Source organism: Trachypithecus francoisi, unplaced genomic scaffold (genome assembly GCF_009764315.1).
Source record: "Trachypithecus francoisi isolate TF-2019V2 unplaced genomic scaffold, Tfra_2.0 Lachesis_group3, whole genome shotgun sequence".
NCBI classification, from domain to species: Eukaryota; Metazoa; Chordata; class Mammalia; order Primates; family Cercopithecidae; genus Trachypithecus; species Trachypithecus francoisi.
Window position 1 is genome coordinate 23,280,786 of NW_022681468.1, and position 11,971 is coordinate 23,292,756.

Genomic DNA, 11,971 nt, shown 5'->3' on the forward strand with positions numbered 1-11,971 from the left:
TAGTCCAAGATCCTGCCCGCATTTCCAGGGGCAGCATGTTTTTAATAATTAGTTGATGTGAGTATATAGAAGCCTAAATTTCTGGACACCTAAACCCAAATGGGCTCAATTTGGAAGGATGATACCTCATCTTTATAGCTCTCTGAAATATCTTCTGTGGCTTTGGGAGGATCAGCTATTCCCTCTACCTAACTAAGCCTTCTTTCCTTCCACAGCAGGTACTAACCTTAAAAGCACTCCCTAATTAATCTCTGAATGTCTTTTTATTTATTTATTTACTTATTTATTTATTTATTATTATACCTTATGTTCTAGGGTACATGTGTACAACGTGCAGGTTTGTTACATATGCATACATGTGCCATGTTGGTGTGCTGCACCCATTAACTTGTCATTTACATTAGGTATATCTCCTAATGCTATCCCTCCCCATTCCCCCCACCCCACAACAGGCCCCAGTGTGTGATGTTCCCCTTCCTGTGTCCAAGTGTTCTCATTGTTCAATTCCCACGTATGAGTGAGAACATGCGGTGTTTGGTTTTCTGTTCTTGCGATAGTTAGCTGAAAATGATGGTTTCCAGTTGCATCCATGTCCCTACAAAGGATGCAAACTCATCCTTTTTTATGGCTGCATAGTATTCCATGGTGTATATGTGCCACATTTTCTTAATCCAGTCTGTCACTGATGGACATTTGGGTTGGTTCCAAGTCTTTGCTATTGTGAATAGTGCCACAATAAACATACGTGTGCATGTGTCTTTATAGCAGCATGACTTATAATCCTTTGGGTATATACCCAGTAATGGGACGGCTGGGTCAAATGGTATTTCTAGTTCTAGATCCTTGAGGAATCGTCACACTGTCTTCCACAATGGTGGAACTAGTTTACAATCCCACCAACAGTGTAAAAGTGTTCCTATTTCTCCACATCCTCTCCAGCACCTGTTGTTTCCTCTGAATGTTATTCTCAGTCTTACTGTTTGCTTCAAAGAAAACTACCTAAAATCGCCACCATTTCTGATTTGCTATGATTATAAATTAAGTGATCTGGATCCGGAAACTGAAACTCTTTTGATGTAGTAGCAAATTATAACTATGTCTATTCTTAACTTTATGATTTCAAGTTAATTTTACTTTATCTTGAACATGAAAGTAAAAACTGGGTTAAACTGGTCTGCCTTATTCTAATGGGAATATTTCTCTTTTCTTCTTCATGTACTTTATAAGGAGATTATTTTAAAAGAAATAACTGGTTAGTTTAATATTTGAAAATCAATTAATGCATTTTAGCACAGTAAGAGAGTAAAAACAGAAAGAAATCATTTCCACACATGCACAAAACAGCATTTGTTAAAATCCAGTGTCCGTTTCTGATAGACATACATACACGCCAACAAAGAAAATAAACACACAAACCTCTCATTAAACTAGAAATCAAAGTAAACTTCCTAAATTTGATAATTGCAGCTATAAAAAAATCTACATTAACATCACACTTGATGATTAAAGACTGAATGGTTTCCTTTACAATTTGGAAAAAAATACAATATTTGTTCTCACTGTGTCTATCATTCTGTTACTATTTCTAGGCATCAAATTTAAAAAAAAGGTAAATAAATAAAATAAATTCCTATTTGCAGAAGAAGAAACAGCATTGTCATTAATTTTCCCATTTACAAAATTTTGTGGAATCTAAGAAAAGCAACTTAAGCTAATAATTGTGTTTATCAGAATACAAACTATTATACAAAAAAATCAAACCTATGCGTATATACTTGCAACAGATCATTGAAAGCTGAAATAAAAAAAATACCATGTAAAACTGAATCAGGCTATGATTTTTTTTTTTTTAGATGGAGTCTCAACTGTCACCGAGGCTAGAGTGCAGTGGGGTGATCTTGGCTCACTGCAATCTCTGCCTCCCAAGTTCAAGAGATTCTCCTGCCTCGGCCTCCCGAGTAGCTGGGATTACAGGCATGCCACCACCATGCCAGACTAATTTTTTGTATTTTTAGTGGAGACGGGGTTTCACCGTGTTGGCCAGGCTTCTCTCAAACTCCTGACATCAGGTGATCTGCCCACCTCAGCCTCCCAAATTGCTGAGATTACAGACTGAGCCACCACGCCTGGCCTGAAACGATGGTTAGGTGCCACCAAGTAGGTGGCAATGCCTTAACTGTGTGCATATTGTCAGGCCCAATGGCCTCTTCCATGCTTGTCAAGGGGAGTGCTATGAAATTTTAAGACATAAACCTGCCAATGAATGAGCAAGAGCTCTACACTGAAAACTTTAAAATTTGCTGAGAGAACTTAAGAAGATGTAAATAAGTGAAGAGAAATACCTGTATTGTGTTTATGGGCCAGAAGACTCAATATTGTTAACTTGAAAATTCTCTTTAAATTGATCAATAGATTCAAAAGAATTTTAATTACAATTGTAGCACAATATTTTTGTTTGGTAAAAATGACAAACTGACTCTAAAATTCATTTCAAAGTACTTTGAAAATGAAGGACAACTTTGATGGACTTACACTTCTGAATTTAAGTCTTATTAACTTACAGTATTCAAGAGGCATCAGTTTAAACAAATAGATCAATGAAACAGAATAGAGTTCAAAAATAGACCTCCACATATATGGTTAATTGATCAACACAGGTGTAATAATTTGCTGTGGATATGAAATAATATAAACTTTGATCTAGGTGTCACATCATTTTTTGAAGTGAACTCAAAATGATCACATCAATATGTAAAGTTTATAACTATAACACTTCTAGAAGAAAAACTTATTTTGGGCCTTGGGTTCTTATACATGATAGTATGATGTATAAAAAATCATAAATTGAATTTCTTAAATTTAGAGATTTCTGCATTTTGAATTACACTGGTAATGGAATGAAATGACAATCTACATATGGGGAAAACATTTGTAAACCACATATGTGGTAAAGAATATGTGATTCAGAGTCCATATAAAGCAGCCAATATTCAAAAATAAGACAACAAAAAGCTCAATAACAAATTGTCAGATGATTTGAACAGATAACTAAGTAAGATATAGGAAAGGAAAATGAGCAGTGAGAATATGTTCAACATCATTAGTTGGTAGCGAAATGCCAACCAAAACTGCACAGAGACACTACTATATGCCTATTAGAATGTCTAAAGTTTCAAAGACTGAGCATGCCAAATGTTGGTAAAGAAATGGAGGAACTGAAATATTTATACTGTTAGAACATAAAATGTTAAAACCACTTTGCAAAAGAGTTTGGCAGTATACAAGTCAAAGACTCTATTTTTTGTTTGATCAAAGACAGCTTTCAAATTTCACCCTTTCCTTCTCCCCTTTGCTCCACCTCTTCGGAAGCCAGTAAGAAAGTCAGCTTGCTCCCTTCCTTGGAGCATGCAGAAAGTTTAAATTCACCTGTCTTGCATCATTATGAACTGATACTGCCCTATTTTCCTTGGGGTAAATGTTTGCCCTTTTCTATATGAGCAATAAACTATATTTCATACCCATCGGTCCTATGGGTCCTTTGTCTCAACAATTGTATAAAGTCTCAAAGTTGGTGGTGGGGAGGGAGTGATGACCGGTGTGCAATAGGGAAAGTGGTGTCCAATTAAAAATTTAAAAGAGATAATTTCTTAAATAGGTAAACAAATATTATCATCTCATTCATTCCAGTAAAATGACAGTGTGTATCTACACAAAGACTTGTACATGAATGTTCATAGAAGCTTAAATTTTAATAGTCTCAAACAGGAAATAACCATCAAAAGGTACATGGGTAAACACATTGTGGTACAAGCATGTAATAATTATACTGAACGAAAGAAATCCTACAAAGGAATTGTGTATACTGTATAATTCAATGTATTTGAAACTGAAAAAGATGCAATGAATCTGCAGTGGCAGAAAGCAGATCAGTGGTTCCTGGGAATGAGGGAGTGGTTGTAGGAAGAGCTGGAATGAAGGTGATATGGCTTGGCTGTGTCCCCACCCAAATCTCATCTGGAATTGTAACTCCCACAATTCCCACGTATTTCAAAAGGGACCCAGTGGGATTTAACTGAATACTGGTGGGGGTGGGTCTTTCTCATGCTCTTCTCATGATAGGGAATAAGTCTCACGAGATCTGATGGTTTTGTATAGAGGAGTTCCCCTGCACAAACTCTCGCTCTACCTGCTGCCATCCATGTAAGATGTGACTTGCTCCTCCTTGACTTGCGCCATGATTGTGAGGCCTCCCCTGACGTGTGGAACTATAAGTCCACTAAACCTCTTTTTCTTCCCAGTCTCCCAGTCTCAGGTATGTCATTATCAGAAGCATGAAAAGGGATTAATGTAGAAGGGATTAAGTAAGGAAACATGGAAAGTTTTGGCAGAGGGATACACTCATTTTCTTGAGTGCAGTGATGGTTTCACAGGTGATTCATGTGTAAAAGTTTATCAAATAGTAAAATATAAGCCTGTACCATTTATGATATTCAATAATGTCTTAATAAATGTTTTTTAAAGGTCAGTTTGTCTTTATTCAATACCTGCCTGCATTACCCTTTCGTTTCATTCCATTTCTTCTTTGTGAATTATGGCTAGTTCATATTACATGAACAGCTAAAAAAAAAACCCTCATCATTCCATATTCACTCTATTGCTTCCTTTACCTCTCCTTATAGTACGCCAATACTAAATTACTTTTTATATGTAACTAACTCCTATGGCTTGAGTCTTCCCTATCTGTGGTGCTTCTCCTGCCAACAAGAGTCATCTACTCCTATTCTTCATTTGGCTAATACACAGTTCCTTCTTCAAGACTGAATCCATTTCTTTTCTACTTCTTCCCCAGTGCTCTGTTTTAGGTGATCCTCCTCCTCTGCATTTCCAGTAAAGTTCTCAGAGACTGTGTGTGACTCCTTCATTGCGCTCTTGCCTACTCCAAGTAGGAGTCCTGGATTTTATAATCCCTAGCAAAGTGAAAGATGCCAAGAAAGCATCATATAAGTATTTGTTCAACTGAACTCAGCTCCACTTCCTATATGCATTGCTGTGTTCCTTAGAAGAACCACTAAAATGCTTTCAATATCATTAAGCATGCAATTATAATATATGCTTGCAAGCACATTTAAAAAAAACTAAGAATTGACTTATACATAAAAATAACATGATATTTAAAGCAAAGCAAAACTATATGAAACAAACACAAAAAGAAGAATTTCAGACTTTGGTTAAACTGCACACAAATCAGAAAACACATTTTACTTTCAAATGGAAGAATAAAAGCAACACTTTAGGTTAAATAGCATTTTGATGATAATAAGTATCAAATATTCATGTGTACATACGTTTATTTACTAAACAATTCAATATATATTTATTACATTTGTCTTTGAAAAATGAGTAACATAGTGGAGAATATTGGTGAACCAAGACATATCTTCCATTGGGCCATTTTTATATTAACCATATAGAAAATTAGATATTGAATCAAAACTTGGAAGGTATTTCTTTAAGGTTCTGTGATCACAGGCCACAGCTCTTCTATTTCTGATAACAGATCAGTACAAAGGAGAAAGGTAATTAGGGGAGATTGCCAGAGACACATGCTCATACTACCTATATACAATAAATCATAGAAATGTGCATTTGCATTATTACATTATCCTTTTTTTTTCAGTTAATCCCAGTGTCACAGTGTCATAGGACAAAAAAAGTGAAGATCTATGTGGCATTTAATTTATTTCATAGAAGACAATGGTTTTAAAAAAAACAGTATTTTGGCTATATTAATATTCTCTAAAGAAACAAAACAAAGCATATTTTATAAACAAAGTTAGGCTTAATAAAATATAGTTTATTTTTTATAAAATATAAATTTATATAAATTGTATATAAAATATACTTCATTTTATAAAGCACAAATGAATAAGATAAGCAAAAACAAAAAGGTATATGCACACACACACATACACATACATGTATAAAGAGAGAGAGAAGGAGAGAGAGAGAGAGAGAGAGAGAAAGAAAGATGATTTACAAACTGGGCACAGTGACTCATGTCTATAATCCCAACACACTGGGAGGCCGAGGCGGGAGTAATGCCTGAACTCAGGAGTTCAAAGCCAGCTTGGGCAACATGGCAAAACCCTGTCTCTACAAAAAAATACAAAAATTAGCCAGGTGTGATGGTGTGTGCCTGTAGATCCATCTACTTTTATGACTGAGGTGGGAGGATCACTTGGGTTGAGGCTGCAGCGATTCATGATCACACCACTGCATTCCAGCCTGGATAATAAAGTAAGACCCTGTCTCAGAAAACGTTTTAAATATGAAAACTAAAAATAAGAGACTTATAATAAGAATTTAGTTCATGTGATTATGGAGATTGACGGGTTTCAAATGGGTGAGTCAGGGAGCTGGAGACCCAGGAGAGTCAATTTATAGTTTTAGCCTGAAGGCCAGCATGTTCAGGGCCCAGGAAGAGTCAATGATTCCATTTGAGTTAGAAGGCAGGAAAAAGCCAATGTCCCCGTAGAAAGTCAGTCACTCACGGAGAGTATGTCTTACTTGAGGAGGGAAAGCCTTTGCATTCCATTCAGGCCTTCAACTGATTAGGGGAGGCCCACCCACCTTAGAGAGGGCAACATGCTTCACCCAGTCTACCAACTTAAATAACATAATCTCATTTAGAAACACTCTTACAGAAACATCCAGAATGATATTTGACCAAGTTTTGGCACCTGATGGCCCAGTCAAATTGAAACATAAAATGAACCCTCACATTGGCTTTTCTGGCCGTGAAATCTGCCTCTCTCATCCCAGCAGGAAGCTGCCAAAGTTTCAAGATTATCCCTGAATGACCCTTCTGTGTGTTATTAACGAGTGCATGCACACTAAAGAATAATGTCATATTGTTATCATCATTTGTTTCACAACAATTTACCTTGGCAGTTGTTCTGGGATTTTTTATTACATAGTATATAACTTTTGTGATCTATTAAACCTATGACACAGTGTTGTCTCATGTCCTCTGACGACAAAATTGAACCATCCTATTTTTGACAGCCTCACTAAGCCTCACTGCACCTACAGTGAGTTTTAGCTTTTTCATCGGGATAGAATAAAAAGCTACTATTGACTTAATGTGATATTTTAGTGAGAAAGTAGCTTTTTAAACAATTGTACTTAAAGTGCTAGTATATAAAAAGGCAAATATATTGTTAATCTAAATTTTCTAACACACCCTCTTCTCTCAGTTATAAATTCAGTACAGATGGTGATGATGAAAGCATATGTGTTTCAGATCCATAGTTTGTGCAACATTATTATCCAGTTCTATAGAATACTCCTTGAGGAAAAGCCAGTTCAATAGTATTGTCTTACCTTTAAGGTCTCCAATTCCCCTAAGAAATAATCATTGTACGTTATGCAATTTTTAAAACAAGCTCTCTCCTAGATACAGATGAAAACTTCATTATTTTGAAAAACTGGATAAACAGAGCAGAAAGTACATTATAATTTCCCTTGCCTTCTGCCTTAACTCCACAACCATGTGATACAATTCAAATTCAACAGCAAGTAAGTGTTTTGTTTGTGTATGTAGGTGTTTGTGTGCTTGTCTAAGAAGCATTTAGATTTCTGACAAATAAATAACAGGGATGATAGGTTTCCCTTATCTGATTGAGGAAGAGAACAGAATTTTGAGTTCCTCAATTGTTTATTTCAGGAAAAAAATAAGTGGACAACTCTCTTTGTGAATCATTGTCGAAGATATGGCAAAGACCAGGTCTAAAAAGGATAAACACATCCAAGTAAGAGTATCCTCCTCTCCAATTTGTTTGTTTAGTAGGAAATAGTGCAACATATATATTTAATGTAATTATTTAAGCCTAAATAATTTTAAATGATGTTAATGCAAGGGAAACTGACAGGTGCAATTAGCGAACTCCTGGATAATATGAGTGATCCTTTTGGAAAACCCAGCTGCACCTAGAAAAAAGCAAGAGGTACCTCTCCTCTTGCCACCATTTCAGTGAATGATATTTAACAGTCTTTGGAAACATGGCAGCAATATTCAGGTTATTTTTAAAACAGATGGCATACTGAGAAGTAATCATAGACTCAACATTCACATTCTTTGCTGGCATTATAAAAGGCCAATTGCAGGAAAGCATAAGATCTCTTTCCCTTAAAGACTCTAGCTAGTGACAAATATTCAAGATGGTTCAAACTAAAACCCCTGCTCACACTATCCACATGATAGGAAGTTTGTGTCATAGCTAAACCTTAGAGTACATCATAGAATCTCGTGGTCTGACTCTGGGCAGTACATGAAATCCCTGTTATATCTTGACGTCCTATCAAGCAATATCTTGCTCAGTTGAGCTGAGTAGAAAAATAGGTCGCTTGCTTTTGTACACTTTTAATTCATTTTGTGCATAGGATTTTGGATTATCTTGTGGAGAATAAATTTTAAAAACTGAGATGTGTTGCTAGTAAAAACAAAACAAGAAAATAGAGGATGATAAAAGACTATTTTCTTGACAGTTTCACATCCCGTGAAAAGACAGTCTGTTTACTTTTGTTGTAAATGTGGACTATATATTTATTTTGTTCAAATCCTCTTTAAAATAATATACATTTTTTCTAAATAGAAGGTCAAAATGAATTCTTTTTTCTGTATTGGACAGTTGATAAGAATAAATGTGTCTATTAGCTATTAAGGTCATTTAAAACCAACCTGACTGGTAAATCTCTTTGAAAAAAGGTTGACTGTAATGCAGGCATCACTACTGTACCTCAATCTAAACTGCTCCAAAACAAGTACATATTAAAACAGATCTACGGGAGATTAGAATCTGATAACTTTGATAAGAGTGTCGATTTAATTTATTTCCAGTTAGGTAGAGTTTTGCCATGTCAGATTTACTTTACTCATAAATAAACTCTTATTATTTTAAATTGCATTAAAAGATGAGCTGAGCAAGGATAGGCTAGACAGAGCCAATAAAAGTGAAGGTTTTTTTTTTTCCTCAAAAAAAGTTACTATTTTCTACTTTCAACAAAAGCCAAAATTTGCTTTCGTAATCTCGATCGAAAATAAAAGTTTCTGTCTTCCCCAATCCGTTTGAAAAGGAGTATTTGACATAATGCTATAGAAAACTTCAACTATTTTATTAGAATAATAAATATATCCAAGGCCATCAGTGATCTGCTGAAACAATATGGCTCATAGAGAATAATAGGAAAGAAAGAACACCCCTCACAGTAGCCTGAGTCCCCCAGTTTCATGTCATAGGGATTTTTGGTACTTGAATCTTCAACTCCCATAAGAAAAAAAAAGTTAGAATCATGATTATGTTTGATCACTGACCCAATCCTATCTCTTACAAACTGAAATTCAATGAATACAAATGGAGTATATTTTTTCTGAATAAACAGATTTCCTTGTTGTTAACTCTGATTCATCTTCCTGGAAATGGATCCATGTGAGAATTCAAAGCCAGTGTAAACTACTTCGCTGCTTAGCAAGAAAAAAAACATAATTTAGAAAATGTCCAAACCAGAGATTACCTAGCGATCAGTGGAATTCAGGATGATGTTAAATTAAATACAGTATATTAAAGTCTAAAGAAATCATGTAAATATTTTTTTCAAGGATGTGAGCTGGCTTTCACCTGAGACTGCAGAGGGGATGAAAAAACGGAAACTTGTAGTAGATTAGACTGAATCTAAAATATAAAATTCACTTTTTCTATTAGTGGAAATGATTATACTTTTCTAAATATCACTATGAATTTATATCTTTCTAAACAAGAGGAAATAAATGAGTTGTGAGCAAGAATAAATATAATTAACATCGAAACCCATGAGCCATTGTCATGTAAGTACATGTACATATATAATTGATGAATTTATCCTATTGAGGAGGAATACTAACTGCTACACAAGTTATTTTTTTCAGATTTCATGATCAGTCATTTGCAATGGATTATTTCAAACAGAGAAATTTGGACCACCCTGGAGGTCAGAGGAAATTACAGTTGCTTCTACCTCCCCAGAGCAATTTTAGCAGCAAAGTTACTACCCAGGGAATGACAATTTTATGTTCCATTAGTGATAAGTGCTATTTTTATACTGCTCATGATCATTTCTCACTCTGTGGATACATGTGCAGTTATCTACCCCACATTCCAATTATTTCCAATTGCAAGAACTATACTACACATCTCAGAAGTTCAAAGGTGGTTGTAGAGTGAAAAGAGGACAGTGTAAGGGCTATGAATTCACATAAGTGAATGAATATGTGATCATTGGCATTAAATATTATGCAGTACCTTTTGTGCCCAGAGTTTAGTAGTGAAGAGTCATTTTCAAGACATGCCAGTCTCTCACTATTAGCTTGAAAATCAGTTGCAAATATAGAATTATCTATTGATGAAAACAATACATTTTTCACTTCTAATGTATCTTAAAAATGTAGATGCATCTGGATAGAATAATAGAAATAATGCTTTAAGTAGGATTTAAGTGAAATTAAACTGACTATAATCATGTAGCATTTACAGTAGTCCAGGCTTTGTTCTAAGAGTTCTCCATGATGAGATTTCTGATGTAGTCTTCTAATTCATCTAGAGCATCTTCTCCATACTACAAATGAGACAAGAATGGCAAAGAGATCTTCATGAATATATCATCTGAAGCATGTTTAGTGTACATTATGAAAAGGAGAAGACTCAAGAAGCAGTGGCAATGCTAAACTTTACATGCCACCATGTGCCTAAGGACGGAGGTTCTATCTCAAGGAGTTAATCAACAGACTCATTTCCTCCCTGAAACTCAAAAAAATTATATTGCCAAATTCACATTTTAATAAGGAAGATACATTTTAAATTTATTAGACTTTGTTGTATGCTCAATCTCATAATCTGCTACTAGTGATATTCTAGTTACTTCTAGTTCAGCATTTATTAAACTGACCACTTGTTGTTCCTTTTTTAACTCTGTACGTAGTCATAATTCTGAAAGTAAACAAGTCGATATGGTCCTTAGAATGCCTGGCTGCTGAATCAAAGGGAATATACAAAACTCTTCTGCAGCAAAACTCAGATGTCTAGTGATAATAAACTCACAGTAAGTGTTAACAAATGGATTAAAGATGAAGTTTAAGCTTTTCTTTTTGTTGATATCTTTATGGATGGCATTATGTATAAAGCAGTTAATCTTTTAATATATGACATACACTTTTATATATATCTTAAAATGTCTTTTCATAATTCCAAATACAGAAAAAAATTGAAAGTCTATTTTAAAAGTCATTAATGTATCCTATCCCGTGTAACTAGATTTGGAAACAGAAGAAAGCAAATTAATATCTGTTGGGTGTCATCTAAGTTCTAACTATTTTGGTAGGAATTCACATATATCACCTCATTAAATTAAATTTAATGATCACAGCAGTGACTTGAAGTAGGCATTTGTAATCCGATTTCTCAGCTGGGAACACAGGGAAGCCTGGTGGTGAAGCTGTAACCAGTAATAGTCCTGGTAAAAAGAAAAGGCTCCAGCTTCAACTTGCCAGGGTCAAATCTCGGTTTTTCCTCCTTTTTAGGTGTATGGACTTAACAAAGTCATTTAATTTTCTTCTCTTTTTTTTTTTTTTTTTTGAGACGGAGTCTCGCTCTGTCGCCCAGGCTGGAGTGCAGTGGCCAGATCTCAGCTCACTGCAAGCTCCGCCTCCCGGGTTCACGCCATTCTCCTGCCTCAGCCTCCCGAGTAGCTGGGACTACATGCGCCCGCCACCTCGCCCGGCTAATTTTTTGTATTTTTTAGTAGAGACGGGGTTTCACCGTGTTAGTCAGGATGGTCTCGATCTCCTGACCTCGTGATCCGCCCGTCTCGGCCTCCCAAAGTGCTGGGATTACAGGCACAAAGTCATTTAATTCTCTAAGCACAATTTCTCGACTTAAGA

At 35.4% G+C, this 11,971-nt stretch overlaps 1 pseudogene; it reads right to left on the reverse strand.

Annotated features, from left to right (window-relative positions):
* Nucleotides 1-2,131: 2,131 nt before the first annotated feature.
* Nucleotides 2,132-2,233, reverse strand: LOC117071912 (annotated as a pseudogene).
* Between the last annotated feature and the right edge of the window lie 9,738 nt (nucleotides 2,234-11,971).